Source organism: Petaurus breviceps, unplaced genomic scaffold, assembly GCF_028583685.1.
Source record: "Petaurus breviceps papuanus isolate PSGF00001 unplaced genomic scaffold, PetGlider_PUasm1.0 90594, whole genome shotgun sequence".
Taxonomy (NCBI): domain Eukaryota; kingdom Metazoa; phylum Chordata; class Mammalia; order Diprotodontia; family Petauridae; genus Petaurus; species Petaurus breviceps.
Genome location: NW_027187281.1, coordinates 1,094,478 through 1,112,331, shown reverse-complemented (window position 1 = coordinate 1,112,331; position 17,854 = coordinate 1,094,478). Strand labels below are relative to the sequence as shown.

Genomic DNA, 17,854 nt, shown 5'->3' with positions numbered 1-17,854 from the left:
AAGCTAATGACTTTATGAGAAATCAAGACACTATAAAAACAGATCCAAACAAATGAAAAAAATAGAAGGCAATGTGAAATATCTCATTAGAAAAACCACTGACCTGGAAAATAGATCCAGAAGAGATAATTTAAAAATTATTGGACTACCTGAAATCCATGATCAAAAAGAGAGCCTACACACCATCTTTCAAGAAATCATTACCAATGGGGAGGCCAGGTAGCACAGTGAGTAAGAGCACTGTCTCCAGTGTTGGGATGACCTGGGGATCAAATCTGGGTTCAGATACTTAGCACGACACCCAGAAATAACTGGCTGTGTAACCTTGAGCAAGTTACTTAACCCTGAATGCTTAAAATAAAATTAAAAAAAAAAAAGAAATCATTACCAAGCAAAATTGTCCTGATATTCTAGAACCAGAGGGCAAAATAGAAATGGAAAGTATTCACCAATTGCCTCTTTAAAAATATCCCCAAAAGAAAACTCCTAGGAATATTATAGCCAAATCCCAGAGTTCCCAGGTCAAGGAGAAAATACTGCAAGCAATCAGGAAAAAACACTTTGAGTATTGTGGAAACACAATCAGGATAACACAAGATCTAGCAGCTTCTACATGAAGGGATCACAGGGCTTGGAATATGATATTTCAGAGGTCAAAAGAGCTAGGACTCGGGGCAACCAGGTAACACAGCGAGTAAGAGCACCGGCTCCAGTGTCGGGACGACCTGGAGATCGAATCCTGGGCTCAGACACTTAGCACCCACCCAGAAACACCTGGTCATATAACCTTGAGCAAGTTACTTAACCCCAATTACTTAGGGGCGGCCAGGTGGCTCAGCGAGTAAGAGCACCAGCTCCAGTGTCAGGATGACCTGGATTGAATCCCAGGCTCAGATACTCAGCACCACACCCAGAAATAACTGTCCGTGTAATCTTGAGCAAGTTACTTAACCCCGACTGCTTAAAAAAAAAAAAAAAGAGCTAGGACTAAAACCAAGAATCACCTACCCAGCAAAACTGAATATAATACTTCTGGGGAAAATATAGTCATTCAATGAAATAGAGGATTTTCAAGCACTCTTGATGAAAAAACCAGAGCTGAACAGAAAATCTGATTTTCAAATACAAGAAGCAAGAGAAGCATGAGAAGGTAAACAGGAAAAGAAATCATAAGGAACTTATTAAAGTTGAACTATTTACATTCCTACATGGAAAAAAACAATAATTGTAACTCATGAAACTTTTTCAGTATGAGGATAGTCGAAGGGAATATATATGTATATACATATATATATACATGTATATGTATGTATGTATAGGAGGGTATATGTGTGTATAAATATATATGTTAGTGTGGGAATACATATGTATATGTATACATAGAGGGCACAGGATGAGTTGAATATGAAGGGATGATATCTAAAAAATTAAATTAAAAGGTGAGAGAGGAATATATTGGGAGAAGGAGAAAAGGAGAGATAGATTAGGGTAAATAATCTCATATAAAAGAGGCAAGAGAAAACTGTTACAATGGAGGGGAAGAGGAGGAAGGTGAAAGGGAATGGGTCAACCTTGCTCTCATTGAATTTAGCTTAAGGAGGGAATAACATACGCACTCAATTGAGTATCTTACCCTACAGGAGAATAGGGGGGAAGAGGATAAGAGGGGGGATGATAGAACGGAGGGCAGATTAGGGGAGAGGGTAGTTAGAAGCAAACACTTTTGAAAAGACACAGGGTCAAAGGAGAAAATAGAATAAGTGGGGGGACAGGATAGGATGTAGGGAAATATAGTTAGCCTTTCACAATATAACTACTATGGACATGTTTTGCGTAACTACCCATGTACAACCTATATTGACTTGCTTATCTTCCCAGTGGAGGTGGGTGATGAGGGAAGAAGGGAAAAAACCTGGAACTCAAAGTTTTAAAAACAAATTTTTTTTTAATTACTTTTTACTTGCAACTGGGAAATAAGATGTACAGGCACTGGGGTACAGAAATCCATCTTGCCCTACTAGAAAGTTAGGAAGTTGAAGGGGGAGTATATAAGAGAGAACAGATTGGGGAAAGGGGTATTCAGTAGGCTAGTTATTTGGGGGTAGGGGAAAGATGGGGAGAAAAATTTGTAATTCAAAATCTTGTGGAAATGAATGTTGAAAACTAAAAATAAATAAATAAATTGAAGAAAAGAAAAGAAATATGGTAGCCTTTGGGATTCTTTGTCATCATTCTTTGATTTTGATCTAGAAAGAATAAAAGGCAAGGATATCTCCAATACAGCTTGGTACAGAATCAATTAATCAATCAATAAACATGTAACGAGCAACTATCATGAGCCAGGTTCTGTGTTACATGCTGGGAACATACAAAAGAGGCAAAATAAATAGTGTCTGTCCCCGAGTAACTTACAATCTAACAGGCATCCCATTTCATCCCATTTACCAAGCCCTATCTCTGTGGAGTACTTGTGACCACTCTCTCCTTCCTCTTCTTCTTACTAGGAGATATAGGTGAAATATACAGGAGATGTATATATATAGGAGATATAGATGAAATCAAGCTTTATGGTTTGATTTGCTCTCCTCAGAAAACCCTCACTGTCAAGGAGTTTGTAATCTTTTTTATACATTGTGGATCCCTTTGGCAGGCAGGGGAAGCCTATGGATCCAGTCTCAGAAAAAATGTTTTTTAATTAATTGAAAGAAATGCTAAATTGCAATCCGAGGTTAACAAAAATGAAGACATAATTTTTTTTTCCTGTCCAAGTTCACAGACCTGCTGAAATCTACCCACAGACCCTTTAGGACTCCTGGTCAGAACATCAGTAGCCACTCTTATATTTGTTCTACTTAGCATCATCACAAGGTTGCCTAGAGAAGATTAGAGTTGGACTTTTCCTTCTGAACTGACATGGGGAAAGTATTTACATCCTAAATTGTTGTCTTTTTAGTACTTTAGACTATATCAACTCATAATATTCTGGAATTAGGTAATTATTAGCTCAATATGCCCTATTTCTTACTAAGTCCACTTTTCCCTGATAAATAAAGATCCCAGGGAATTTTCAGGCTCAGAGAAGGTTTGAAAGATATCATAAATTAGCCATTCAGTCCTCTCAACACTCTAGAAAACACCATGAATCCCTCATCTAGTCCTACTGAGGTTTTCATAGGACCATAAATCTTGAGCTAGAGGCCATGTAGTCCAACTCTCTAATTTTATAGATACAGAAATTGGGATGCAGAGAGATTACAATCACACGTGTCACATAAACATTAGAGGCCGGCTTGGAACCCAGTTCCTTGGACTCTTTCCATGCACAAATATGGCTCCTTAAGCATGAAACATGCTAGCTGTATGCCCTTCTTCCTGAATAGTACAGGAAAAACTGACATAAAACCAGATTTGGCTCCATGGTAGTAGTAGTCAATGGAACCGAGACCATCAATAAGTACTTGTTAAAGCACCTATGTGCCAGACACTATGTGCTAAGTGCTAGGGATACAATGAAAGGCTAAATTAGTGCCTCCTCTCAGGGTCACTGTCTGGGCCGAGCTGTTTACCCTGTGGAGAGGGAATGGCAGTCACAGTGGGCAAAAATAGTTGTTGTCACCTTTGAATGGGATTGAGGGCTTAAAAATGTTCCAAGTTAAAACAAATACTTATTAACCTCAGTTTTATAAGTACAACTATCCCTTCCACATTATGACTTTCCCCATTACACTTTTGATATATTGCCAGTCAGCATAAGAAATTAACTAGGAATTTTGGGGGAGCTTTGTAGAAGCTTCTGAAAAACATGCTAAAGACAACAAACAACACAAAGTTTAGAAACTCAGAAATGAATAAAATATGTGTATAATATTGTATAATATCAACCCAGTTTATCTTTTTATGCAATAATAATCCAGACTTCTTTTCTGGTACAAAGAGAAGCCAAAAATTTTATGCAGATTTTCCAGATCACAGGGAAGCAGGGAGGTTGCCCCAAACTCCCACAATGTGGAAGAGATAACTGTATGCAGGATGAACAGACAAGAGATGGGAGGAAAGGTCAGAAGGAGAGGAGACTGCAGAGATAGAAGGCAATTCTCTGTTCCCACCTCTTCAACAAAGGCTAATTGCATAAGGATAGGAAGCCTCTGGAGAGCTACAGAGGTACAGGTACAGACTCAAGGAAGAACAGGGAAAAGATAAGAAGGGGAGAGAGATGGAGAGAGTAGGGACTAGGCAAGGATAAACTGAATTGCTTTTTTGTCACTTATTGAATTGTGTTTTCAACCTAGATGTAATTCTCATCACTCCAAGACTCCGACACAGATCAAGTTTTATGATTTTTGTAGTGTGAAGTCACCCAAGATGTAGGGTTCATTGTATTAGAAAATCATAGAATCACAGTACAGTTACAGGAGAATTTGCATATGATTTAAACCCACTTATTTATAGAGTATTTTTTAGAAACTGAACTTCAAAGATAAGCTGGCCCAGGTCGCCACTGACGATCAGTAGAACATTACTGGAACCCAGATCTCTGGATTTTTAGTTAAGTTTCATTATGGCACAACTCAAATTGGGGTGAAGTCACAAGAAATATGGGCAAAACCATGCATGTCCACACATCCTACATATACACACAGAGAGGACAATCAGAACAATAGATGGACTTATGTATCAGAAACCACACTAGCACACAGGGTGGGCTGCTAGCACTGTTTCTTTGATCTGCTTTTCTAAAGGAAAGATAACTTTGAAGGAGTTAACAATCTTACTTTAATTAACAGACAAATAAGTAGAAAGAAGTATCCAAGAAAGAATCCAATAGACAGGGCTCCAACTGTCTAAATAGAGTAATAGATACATAATCACCAGACCAGGGAAAGATTGCATCTGGGTTCACAAAGCCCAGGTGTGTACTTAACAACGGCTACCCAGAGTCTCGTCTGGTCAAATCATAAAGAAACATTCTTCCTATGAGTGAGCCCCAAAGTAAAATACCAACCTTCCAGTATATATAGTTCTCAACTAATAGGCTCAGAGTCAGAAGGCACAACAACCCACATGACTCAGTGCCTGATTGGCTCAGTACCAAAAGATGTGAAAGTCCTCCTGCAAACAAGCCTCCCTGTGAGCAAGCTTTCCCCTAAGCAAGCTCCTCCCCCAAGGCAATATAAATCTCCCTGAATAGACATAGTTTTCACCTGGATGGGTTCTGTGTGACTCACGATGTGCCACAGCTATGAATTGAGCCAAAGTTCAAAGCAGCAAGATATCCATTACTGAAATACCTGTGTACATTTAGACCCAGAACACGGGTCACATTCCAAGGGAAAAAGGAACATATGTGGTCACATAGGCCTATTAATGGACAGGAAAGATCTTATATGCCATTAACTCTACAACTTAGCACTTTTAGTCATCTTCTTATAAACAGCTGAACCCAGCAACAAGTTATCAAGTACAATTAAAGGGGTCACTTCTTACCCCTTCTCCCAGTGATGAGCTCTTCTCAATCCTGATCCCATCCTACTTCCACTCCTTTTTCTAGTAGGGGCCTCCTCAGGGGTGACCTCAAGGTAGTATCTCAGGGTCTCTGGCTACTCAAGTCATGGGATGGTATTTCAGGGTCTGTCCCCTTCCCAACTAAATTTTCCTTAATTCAATGATTTAATGAGCATTTATAAAGCCCCACCCATGTTCCAGACACAGTGCTAGGTACAAGAAAGACAAAAAACAAATAATTCCTTCCCTCAAGGCACTTGCATTCTATTTGAGGAAAGGAGGTTATACCGCACACACAGAAATTTATATATAAAATTACTATATATGTATATATAAGTATATATTCATATAATATAAATATGCATAAAATTATTGCATATAATTTGTATAAATAAATTATTATAAAATTATATATAAAATAATTACAAAGTAATTTGGGGTGAGCAATAATGGAGGTTGATGAATTGAGCTAAACTTTAAAGGATACTAGAAAATTTGTGAGATGGAAGTGAGGAATAAGTGCGTTGCAGTCATGTGAAAAAGCATGAAGATGGAGTAGGTATGAGGCAGGCAGGTATGAGGAACAGAAAACAGATCAGTGTGACAGAATGATGGTGGTGGTGGTAGTGGTGGCGGTGGTGGTAGGTAGTGGTGGTGGTGGTAGGTGGTGTTGGTGGTGGTAGGTTGTGGCAGTGGTGGTAGGTAGTGGTGGTGGTGGTGGTGGTGGTGGTGATGGTGATGGTGGTGATGGTGGTGGTGGTGGTGGTGATAGTGGTGGACCTTTGTTTTCAGCGAGGACCATTGATGATGTCTTGACTTGCACGTAAATTGTATTTAAATGAAGCAGAGTTGCACAAAGTTGGCAGCCTCACTCTCTCTTCCAAAGTCATGGAAGTCCAATGGCAAGATAAAAGTCAAGACTACTGGCAATGGCCGCAATGCAATGAATGACCTTGGCGTCTTCAATGTGTGAGCAAGTTCTAAGTGCTCCACAGCTCCTGCATCTGTCACCTTCATGGCCATTGGAACAAACTGTTCTCATGTGTCTATTCCACCATTCATGACTGGAATGACTGAATACACAAACATTTCCTTCCAGTCAGACTGGTAGAATATGGAAATTATGAAAATAAGCAATGTGAGCTAACCATAGGTACATAGGCTGGAGTCAGGCTGCAAAGGGACAAAAGTTCAACAGTCTGGATTTTATCTGATTCAGGAGTGAGACAAAGGAGTTTCCTGATCAAGGCAGTGACCCGCTTTGACTTTTAGGATCGTCTAATTGGCAGTTGATGGTAGTGAGGAGAAACTGAAGTCAGGGAGATTGACTGGGAGACTATTTTAATAGTATAGTCTAGAAGCAATGAGGGCCTGGACAAGAGTGGCAGTTATATGAGTGGAAAGAAGGTGATGACAGAAATGATGTTGTGGCAACTGATTGGTTATGAGGGGTATAGCTTCAACTCCAAAGTTGAAGTTTATTCTGAGGCTTTAAGGGTACCTTTTCTGAATCTTGACTTGGGCAACATAATTATTTGTTACAACTGATTTACACACAAAAGTGCCCATACCACACAGACTCACAGATACAAGTACCATATTATTTATAAGAAACAATGATTTCTTATTTATACATTTATGCAAGAAAACTGAGGTCATATGGAGAAAAACAAAAGAAATTTTAAAAAATTTTAAAAAGTAAAACATGAATTCTCACTGATTTTCTTAACAAACAAAATGCTTCATAATCCTCAGCTGCCCTCAAAGTCCAGTCCTATCCATACTATCACCCTCTTCTCACTCACAATTCCCTGCTATGTTGCCCAAAGACAAAGACAAGCTGGAATTCCAGTCACAGCAGCCATGTGGGAAAAGTAGCCAGGGCCTTTGGTTCTGAATAACTTGCCTTCCCCCTCTGAAAGATTAAGGGTGACTCATTTCACAATGACTGAAGTTTACACTTGGAGTCAGCATATACAGTATTTCATTGAGCTCTTTCTTTCTTCCTTTATTTTCCTTTTATTTTAAATTAAATTTAGTTCTTTTAGTCTACTTAGTATCTAGCCAAAAAGCCTTCAGCAATCAATGGAATGGACACTGTTCACAACTCTTCAGCTGTTCTTATCAAATCTCCAAGAGCCTCAGCTCTGCCTGGGACAGCCGTCTGGGGAGCAGCACTCTAGTCCAAGCCCTATTACCTCATAGAGTCCTTGCCTCCAGATGATTAAATTCTATTCCCTGCTTTTCAGTGATTTAATTCAACAAACATTCATTAAATGCCTACTATGGACAAATGAAATAGATGAAGGTTATCTGCTGTCCAGACTATGACATGCAGTTGGAAGGGTAGTTCATAGAGCATGTCCCTAAGTTACAAATGTCTTGAGCAGAGACTGTAAATAGATGATGAGCTAGTCCAAGTTTAAATTGGAAGAAGTCAGTATAGACTAGATTGCATTTGGGAAATTATACAGTGCTTTCAATGACCCCTAGTCTCTCCCTAAATCAAAACCCCATTTTCTTAATGCCAAAATTCTTCTAATAACACTATCAGGCTGTGAGCTATAGAAGAAGAAAACTCCAAAGGATCAAACTGTGGGTGATCTCTATGCCTGGATAAATCCCAGGACTCTAACCTGATCTCTCCTTTTCACTCTGTTCTTCTTGGTGATCTCATCAGCTTCCACTGGTTCCAATAACATTTCTATGCAAATTATTTCCAAAACTTCATATCCAGCCTAGTTCAAAACCTTGAGGTTCAGCCACAGTAAGGGGGAGAGATATGGATGATGAAGAGGCAAAGGACACTTAGAAGTAGTGGTCAGTCATTTAAGGTAAAAATGAGGAGAGAATAGTGTCATGAGTACCTACAGGTTGTATTTATAGTTACTTTGATTCGGGAGAGAAGTCAAGGAGGCAGAGTGTAAGCAGGAACTCATCTGAACTCACCTTTGAATCCCCTCAATAACCTCTAAAAATGAATCTGAATGGTTTTTAGAGTGGCAGAATCCACTGTGAGATGGAGTGTGGCAGATTTCTACTCCAGGAAAATATGGATGGGAAGAAGATACCAAGCTATCACTCTTTGCAGATGATATGATGATATATTTAGAGAATACTAGAGAATCAAGTAAAAAAACTACTTGAGACAATAAATAAATTTGGCAAAGTTGCAGGATATAAAATAAACCCACATAAATCCTCAGCATTCCTGTATATTTCTAATGAAATTCAACAGCAAGAGATAGAAAGAGAAACCCCATTTAAAGTTACTGTAGATATTATAAAATATTTGGGCATCTACCTGCCAAAACAAACCCAAGACCTATATGACACAACTACAAAACACTTTTCATACAAATAAAGTCAGATCTAACTAACTGGAAAGACATCAATTGCTCATGGCTGGGTTGAGCTAATATAATAAAAATGACAATTTTATCTAAATTAAATTATATATTTAGTGCCATACCAATAAGTTTACCAAAAAACTACCTTATAGAGCTAGAAAAAATAGCAACAAAATTCACTTGGAAGAACAAAAGGTCCAGAATATCAAGGGAATTAATGAAAAAAAAAAGTGCTAGGGATGGTGGACTAGATATACCAGATTCTAATCTGTACTATAAAGCAGCAGTCCTCAAAACTACTTGGTACTGGCTGAGGAATAGAGCAGTGGATCAATGGAATATATTGGGTACACAAGACTCAGCAGTCAATGGCTATAGTAATCTACTGTTTGATAAACCCAAAGATCCCAGTTTTGGGGATAAGATCTCACTATTTGACAAAAACTGCTGGGAAAACTGAAATGTAGTGTGTGTGTGTGTGTGTGTGTGTGTGTGTGTGTGTGTATAATCTAACACCATATACCAAAATCAAGTCTAAATGGGTGCATGATCTAGGCATAAAGACTGATACTGTAAGCAATCTGGGAAAGCAAGGAATAGTTTACCTGTCAGATTTGTAGAGAGGGGAAGACTTTATGACCAAACAAGAATTAGAGGGCATTATAAAATGAAAAATGAATAATTTTGATTACATGAAATTGAAAAGCTTCTGTACAAACAAAGCCAATGTAATCAGGATTAGGAGGGAACTGGAAAATTGGGAAAGAATTTTTACAACCTATGTCACTGATAAAGGACTCATTTCTAAAATATACAGAGAATTGAGTCAAATCTATAAGAATACAAGTCATTCCCCAATTGATAAATGGTCAAAGGATATGAACAGGCAGTTTTCAGAAGAAGAAATTAAAGACATTTATATGCATATGAAAAAATGCTCTAAATCACTATTGATTAGAGAAATGCAAATCAAAACAACTCTGAGGTACCACATCTCACCAGTCCAATTGGCTAAGATGACAAAACAAGAAAATGACAAATGCTGATGAGGATGTGGATAAATTAGAACACTAATGCATTGCTGGTGGAGTTGTGAACTGATCCAACCATTCTGGAGAGCAATATGGAATTATGTCCAAAGGGCTGTAAATATTTTCATACCCTTTGACCCAGCAATACCACTTCTAGGGTTGTATCCCAAAGAGATCATAGAAGTGGGAAAAAGACCCATATATACAAAAATATTTATAGCAGCTCTTTTTGTGGTGGCAAAGAATTGGAAATTAAGGGGGTGCCCATCAATTGGGGAATGGATGAACAAGTTGTGGCATATGCATGTTATGGAATACTATTGTGCAATAAGAAATGAGGAGCAGACGGACTTCATATTTACCTGGAGAGGTTTATATGATCTGATGCTGAGTGAGAAGGGTAGAGCCCGGAGGAATTTGTACACAATTATAGAAACAATGTATGTGTGATGACCAACTTTGATAAACTGGACTCTTCTCAGCAATGCAGAGTCATAAGTCAACCCCAAAAGACTCATGATGGAGAAAGATGTTTACATCCAAGGTAAGAACTGAGTTTGAACCCAGATTGAAGCAAACTACCTGCTCTTTTTCTTGTTTTGTTTTGTTTCCTCTTTCCCATTCTTCATTCCATCTGATACAATCCTTCTTTATAACTTGACTAATGCCTAATGTGAAAGTATTTGCAGATACTATACTTGATTGTATGCCACCTTGGGGGGGGGGGGGGGGAAGGGAGAGAAAATTTGAAACTCAAGGAATTGTGGTAATGAATCTTGTAAACTAAAAGTAAACAAATTAATAAAGACCAAAAAAAAAACCCTCTAAAAAATGAATCTGAACTGTTTTTTAGAGTGGCAGAATCCATTGGGAGATGGAGTGTGGCAGATTTTTACTCTAGGAAAGTATGGATGGGTAGGATTTGTCGTACCAAGTGGGGGGGGTGGTGGGCAGAGTGCAGAGCGCATGAGCTGCACCAGCACAGAACCGACCATAGCAGAGCCAGAACAAGCACAGGAAAACTGACTCACCCACCACAGGGGAAATTCCCAAATGGGGATCCGTTGGAGCTGGGTAAGAGACAAATGTAGTGCCTGTGGCAGTGGCAGCAGCTACTCCTGGTGCTAGCAGCCCACAGTCTAGATATTTAAAAATCACCTACCTGACCTTTCGGGAGCCAAGATGGTGGAGTAAAACCCAGCTGCTCTAATCCCCCTCTTTGGCCTTGAAAAACCCAGATAATATTGCTCCAGCTAGGGACTTGGGAAAGCTGGAGGAAGGATGTGGCTGTGGAGCTGGAAAGCGCTAACACCGGAACCCCAGGTGTGCCTTCACACAATCAGGGCAATCAGCAGACACCAGTGTGTCCCTGGCCACCAGCTGCTGAGCCTTCCTGAGCTCGAGCGCAGGGGCACAGAGGTGGAATTTTGAAATGGCCAGACCACCCCTCCCCCACACCTCCCACTGTGAGCTGAGCTTTGGTGTAACTCCAGGGAAACAGAGGAAGTCCTGACCCCTAGCCTTGGTCTCCATACTCACCAGACACACAAAGGCAGTAACCAGGCCCCTAACTCCCAGCATGGGAAGCGTAGATGAGAGCCCTCTGTGGCCCAAAAGCAAAGGCCCACTCCAAAAGCCAGGAAATAGGCAATCACAATGGGCAAAAAGCAAATTGAAAAAACAAAGACCTTAGAATCCTATTATGGTGAGTGAGAAGAACCAAATTCAGAAGAGTACAGCATTGACCCTATACCTACATCTAAAACTTCAAAAGGGAATATGAACTGGTCTCAAACCCTGTAGCAGCAAGCACCCCAAGCACGTCCTCAGGGTTTGCTGCCCATACAGGTTCTTGGATCTGCTTTGTTAAAGGAAAGCAACTCAAAATGGGTTAACAAGCTTACTTTAATCAGTCAGACATATATCGTTTACCTTGTTCAGGGGAAAAAGGTCAGCACCCCAAACTTCAAAATATACAGACAGAATTATCAAGACATTAACAGATCAAGTAGACAGCTTTCCAAACTGTCCAACCATTACATCCATACCCAGTCAACATCTGGGTTTCCACATCTGGGTTTTTCAAAGCCGGGGGACTCTCCACAACGGCTTCCTAAAATTCAGATCAAATCACAGAACACTTCTCCAAGTGAGTCCCAAAACAAAGCTACACATCAGGGCTTATATAGCCTTCTCCTGGCTCAGAAAATGTAACAACCTTATTGACTCACTGGCCAATCAAGAAGTATTTACTGAAAAACAAGCCTCCCATCCCAGGCTTCAGGTGCACTTTAGCCTAGGGGCAGGGAAGATCTTCCAAATTTGCATTCCCATTACAAACCCCAAAAGCATTCTTGGAAGAGCTCAAAAAGGATTTTAAAAGCCACATTAAAGAGGTAGAAGATAAAATGACCAATTATTTTAAAAATATAATTGACAAAATGGAAAGAAATTTCACCGAATAAAACAACTCCCTAAAAAGTAAAATCTGTCAAAAGGGAAAGGTTCAAAATCTTTTTTTTCATTGGTTTATGCAACTTTATGGAAGAAAAATAAATCAGTTACTAGCAGAGCTATTAGTTGATCATTCATCCATTGACAACTTGCATCATTTATTCAGTGCTAAAATAAACAGTGTATTGGAAGATAGATTAACTAATAGCTCCAAGTCTCCTAACAAAACTTGGATGAAAATTTAAAAAGTTCAAGACCCTATTTTGGAATACAAGGGGTGTTTGACTTCCAATTTCCATTCTCTGTAGAATGAGAACAGGTCATTCCTTTATTGACATGCACAAAATACATCAAGTTTTCTGTTCTGCTGATGCTATAAATTCAGCACCAATTCTCCAACCACATCATTTATGAGCATAAAGTATATCATGAAACCGCAAATCTCTAACAATGGAAGGCTTAAACAAGATGGATGCTGCCACAGTAATGTTCCTTCCTTTAACATCATAATTTTGCATCCATCTCCCTCCCCCTCAGATGGTATCTTCAGCATCTGTTAGAGCAATGAGGAATGGTTTTAGTCTCATAACCAAGTTAGAGTGAAGACGTTGGCCACATAATACACATGCTCCATTTTAAAAAAAATTCTGAATCTTGGGCAATTGTTCACTTGTAACTACTTTACAGTTTCTAATAGCAGTAATTGTCCAAAGCTGGAAAACTTAAGTCTTCTCAGATGAGCATGTGCATGAATGGATGGAGGTAAACAAAAAATAAATTTAAAAAAGATGAGATCTTATAGGGGAGCAGCCAGATAAGAAAATCAAAAAAGGAACAGTAATTTAAAGTTTATTCCAACTATAATTCAGGTTATTCTGACTTTAAGGTAGCATCACATGGCATACTTCTGAGTCCATTCTCAAGATATTCTGTTGTATTTGTCTCTGTTTTATAGATCAGTGCAATCTCTGGCACTAAGGGGTCATCTGGGTTTGGATCACATAGCAGTGAACAAATGGATAATAGAATTTTAGAAATAGTTAAAGCAGGAGACCACTGTGATTTTAGAATATCAAGACAAATGCTGTCATTACTGTTAATGTTTGTATAATAAATTCTTGTTGTAAATGCAACCTTAGGTGGTTTGAAGGGGTAGTCTGTAGGGAAATGAATTGTCAAAAAGAATACACTGCCTTGATATGGGCTGTCATTAGGTCCCATAATTGTGGCTTGCCAATGAAACATATCATCCCCAACTGAACCTGCAGAACACTGTGCTGGAGGATCATGGGCCTTATTAATCAGTTCCTTACTAATCAGTTTCAGTGCCATGGTGTTTGCTTCTTTCTACCTGACTCAGCACTCTCTTGGTGGACTGAAGGGTGGCCAAAAACCCTGATTATCCTGGATGGTGGTGAGGGGTTGAGGAGAAGGGATCTCTCTTTTCACACCAACTCCACCTGACACAGGAGCAGAGGGGCTGGAGCCTCCCTAAAGCTGCAGCCTCAGCCTCCTCCCCGCATGGCAGCTGGTGCCTTCCTGGCCCTACAGGGCTCACGAGTACTACAATGAGGTTCAAAATCTTACTGGAGAAAATAATTCCTTAAAAGTAAAAACTGAGGGCGGGGCCAAGATGGTGGAGTAGAAGCACAAACCTGGCATGTCACTTCCAATACATGTAAAAAAAATGACTCTAAACTAACTTTAGAGCTACAGAACCCACAAAGTGACACAGAGAAAAAATCTCCCACTCAAGGCAGACAGGCAGGCCAACAGGAAGAGTCTATTGAACCAGTATGGGAGCACAGTGAAGTCCCACATGAGCAGTATGGTTCTGGCCCCAGGGCAGCCCCAACCAGCAGCAGCCAGTGCAAATTTCAAGAGAGTGAATCACCAGGAGTTGTGTTGGAATATGGGAGAATGGAAGAATGCTGTCTGGCCCCTGACCGCAGGGAGAGAAGCAGCAGAGGCACAGTGGCTGCAGAGCTGCTGCAGAGCTGCCTATGTAACTCCTGGCCTGCAGATTGTAGGGGGACCAAGCAACTATTCAAAAGGTAATTGCTCTGGCTTTAATCTGCTTGGGTGTGAATCACAGTCTTGGGTGGTGGTTCTGGGGAGTGTGGCTTGTGGGGGCTGCAGAGAAGGTGCCCTCCTAATAGCTCCAGAAGCTGCAAAAAACACAGCAGTTTGGGACATAGCTCTCTGCAATCTGGAAGCAGAGTTCCACAATGGCAAAGAGCTCAAAAGTCAAGTAATTGGCTGGCAATGTGATCAAGCAGAGGAAGCACAAACAGACCACAGAATCCTTTTGGGGGGACAAAAAGGACCAAAGCATGGAATGAGAGGAAGACAACAAGGCAGAATCCAGCATCAAAAGCTTCCAAGAAAAATATGAATTGTTTACAAGCCATGGAGGAGCTCAAAAAGGATTTTGAAAATCAAGGAAGAGAAGTGGAGGAAAAATTGGGAAGAGAAATGAGAATAATGCAAGAAAATCATGAAAAGCGAGCCAACAGCCTGCTAAAGGACACTCCAAAAAATACACTGAAGAAAATAACACCTTAAAAAACAGACTAACTCAGATGGCAAAAGAGGCCCAAAATACAATGAGGAGAAGAATGCCTTACAAAGCTGAATTTGCCAGATGGAAAAGGAATTTCAAAAAGTCACTGAAGAAAATAACTCCTTCAAAATTAGATTGGAGCAATTAGAAGCTAACAACTTTATGAGAAATCAAGATAATATAAAACAGTTCCAGACAAATGAAAAAATAAAAGACAACATGAAATATCTCATTGGAAAAACCACTGACCTGGAAAGTAGATCTAGGACAGATAATTTAAAAATTATTGGACTACCTGAAAGCCATGATCAAAAAAAGAGCCTAGACACCATCTTTCAAGACATCATTACCAAGCAAAATTGCCCTGATATTCTAGAACCAGAGGGCAAAGTAGAAATGGAAAGAATTCACCAATTGCCTCTTTAAAAAGATCCCCAAAAGAAAACACCTAGGAATATAATAGCCAAATTCTAGAGTTCCCAGGTCAAGGAGAAAATACTGCAAGCTGTCAGGAAGAAAAAAATTTGAGTATTGTGGAAATACAATCAGGATAACACAAGACCTATCAGCTTCTACATGAAGGGATCAAAGGGCTTGGAATATGATATTCCAGAGGTCAAAGGAGCTAGGACTAAAATCAAGAATCACCTACCCAGCAAAACTGAGTATAATGCTTCTGGGGAAAACATGGTCATTCAATGAAATAGAGGCTTTTCAAGCATTCTTGATGAAAAAAACCAGAGCTGAACAGAAATTCTGATTTTTAAATACAAGAAGCAAGTGAAGAATGAAAAGGTAAACAGAAAAAAGAAATCATAAGGAACTTATTAAAGTTGAACTATTTACATTCCTACACGGAAAAATGATAATTGTAACTCATAAGACTTTTCTCAGTATGAGGATAGTTGAAGGGAATATATAATATATATATATATGTATACATTCATATATATATATATGCATAGGAGGGTGTATGTGTATATAAATATATATTTGATTGTGGGCATATGTATGTTTATGTATACATAGACAGAGGGCACAGGATGAGTTGAATATGAAGGGATGATATCTAAAAAATAAAAGAGATGAGAAAGGAATTTGTTGGGATAAGGAGAAAAGGAGAGAAAGATTATGATAAATTATCTCATATAAAAGAAGCAAGAGAAAACTGTTACAATGGAGGGGAAAAGGAGGAAGGTGAAAGGCAATGGGACAAGCTGATTCTCATTGAATTTGGCTTAAGAAGGTAATAACATACACACCCAATTGGGTATCTTACCCTACAGGAAAATACGGGGGTAGGGGATAAGAGGGGTTATGATAGAAGGGAGGGCAGTTTGGGGGAGAAGGTAGTTAGAAACAAACATTTTTGAAAAGGGATAGTGTCAAAGGAGAAAATAGAGTAAGTGGAGGATGGGATAGGATGGAGAGAAATGTAATTAGTCTTTCACAATATAACTCCTATTGAAATGATTTGGATAACTACACATGTGCAACCTATACTGAATTGCTTATCTTCCCAGTGGGGTGGGTGAGGAGGGAAGAAGGGAAAAATCTGGAACTCAAAGTTTAAAAAACAAATGTTTAAAAAAAAATTTTTTTTACATGCAACCTGGAAATAAGATATACAGGCATTGGGGTATTGAAATCTATTTTGTTTTATTAGAAGGTGGGGGGGGGGAGGGGGGGGACGGGGGGTGAAGGGGGAGGATATAAGAAAGAACAAATTGGAGTAAGGGGTATTCAGTAGGCTTGCTATTTTGGGGTGGGGTAGGGGAAAGACAGGGAGAAAAACTGTAACTCAAAATCTTGTGGAAATGAATGTTCAAAACAAAAAATAAATAAATATTTTAATTAAAAAAAAGTAAAACCTGGACAAATGGAAAACAAGGTCCAAAAACTACTTCAGTAGATTTCAATACAAGGGTATCAATCATGATCTCAGACAAAGCAAAAGCAAAAATAGACCTAATTAAAAGAGACAATCATAGAAACTACATTTTGCTAAAAGGTACCACTGACAGAAATAGTATCAAAAATTTTAAGGGAAAATTTCTCTAATAAAGCCCTCATTTCTCAAAAACATATAAGGAACTGAGTCAAATTTATAAAAAAAAGTAAAAGTCATTCCCCAACTGATAAATCATAACAAAAGATATTAATAGGAAGTTTTCATAAGAAGAAAAGCTACCTATAGTCATATGAAAAAATGTTCTAAATCACTATGTATTAGAGAAATACAAATTAAAACAACTACAAGGTAGCACCTCAGATGTATCAGAAATGACAAATGTTAGAGGGGATAAGGAAAAATAAATTATTGGCTTAATTGTGAACTGGTCAAGTCATTCTGTAGAACTAAATACCAAAAGAAATATAAAACTATGTATATCCTTTAACCCAGAAATACTGCTACTAGGTCTACATCCCAAACAGATCAAAGAAAAAGGAAAAACAAACTATATGTACAAAAAATATTTATAGCAGCACTTTTTTGTGCTGGCAAAGAATTGGAAATGCAGGGGATGCTTATCAATTGGCTGAACAAGTTGTGACATATGATTGTGATTAAGTACTAACTGTGCTATAAGAAATTATGAGGAAAGTAGTTTCAGAACATTCATGGCCACACCTATATGAACTGATGCAAAGTGAAGTGAAAAGAACCAGGAAATCATTGTGCACAGTTAGGGCAATGTTGTAATGATGATCAACTGTGAAAGACTTAGCTACTCTGATCGATACAATGATCCAAGATAGTTTCAAAGGAGTCATAATGAAAAAATGCTATCAACCTCCAGAGAGAGAAAACTGATGACCTCTGAGTACAAACTGAAATATAATTTTCTTGCTTTACTTCTTTTGCTTTTTGTGATATGGCTAATATGGAAATAGATTTTGCATGATTTCACATGTATGACTAATATAATTTTACATGTCTTCTCAGTAGGTGG

The 17,854-nt window shown here is 38.8% G+C and overlaps 1 pseudogene; it reads right to left on the bottom strand.

The window, feature by feature from the left end:
- Window positions 1-13,229: 13,229 nt before the first annotated feature.
- LOC138142538 (ubiquitin-conjugating enzyme E2 D3 pseudogene) lies at window positions 13,230-13,713 on the bottom strand (annotated as a pseudogene).
- Window positions 13,714-17,854: the final 4,141 nt, after the last annotated feature.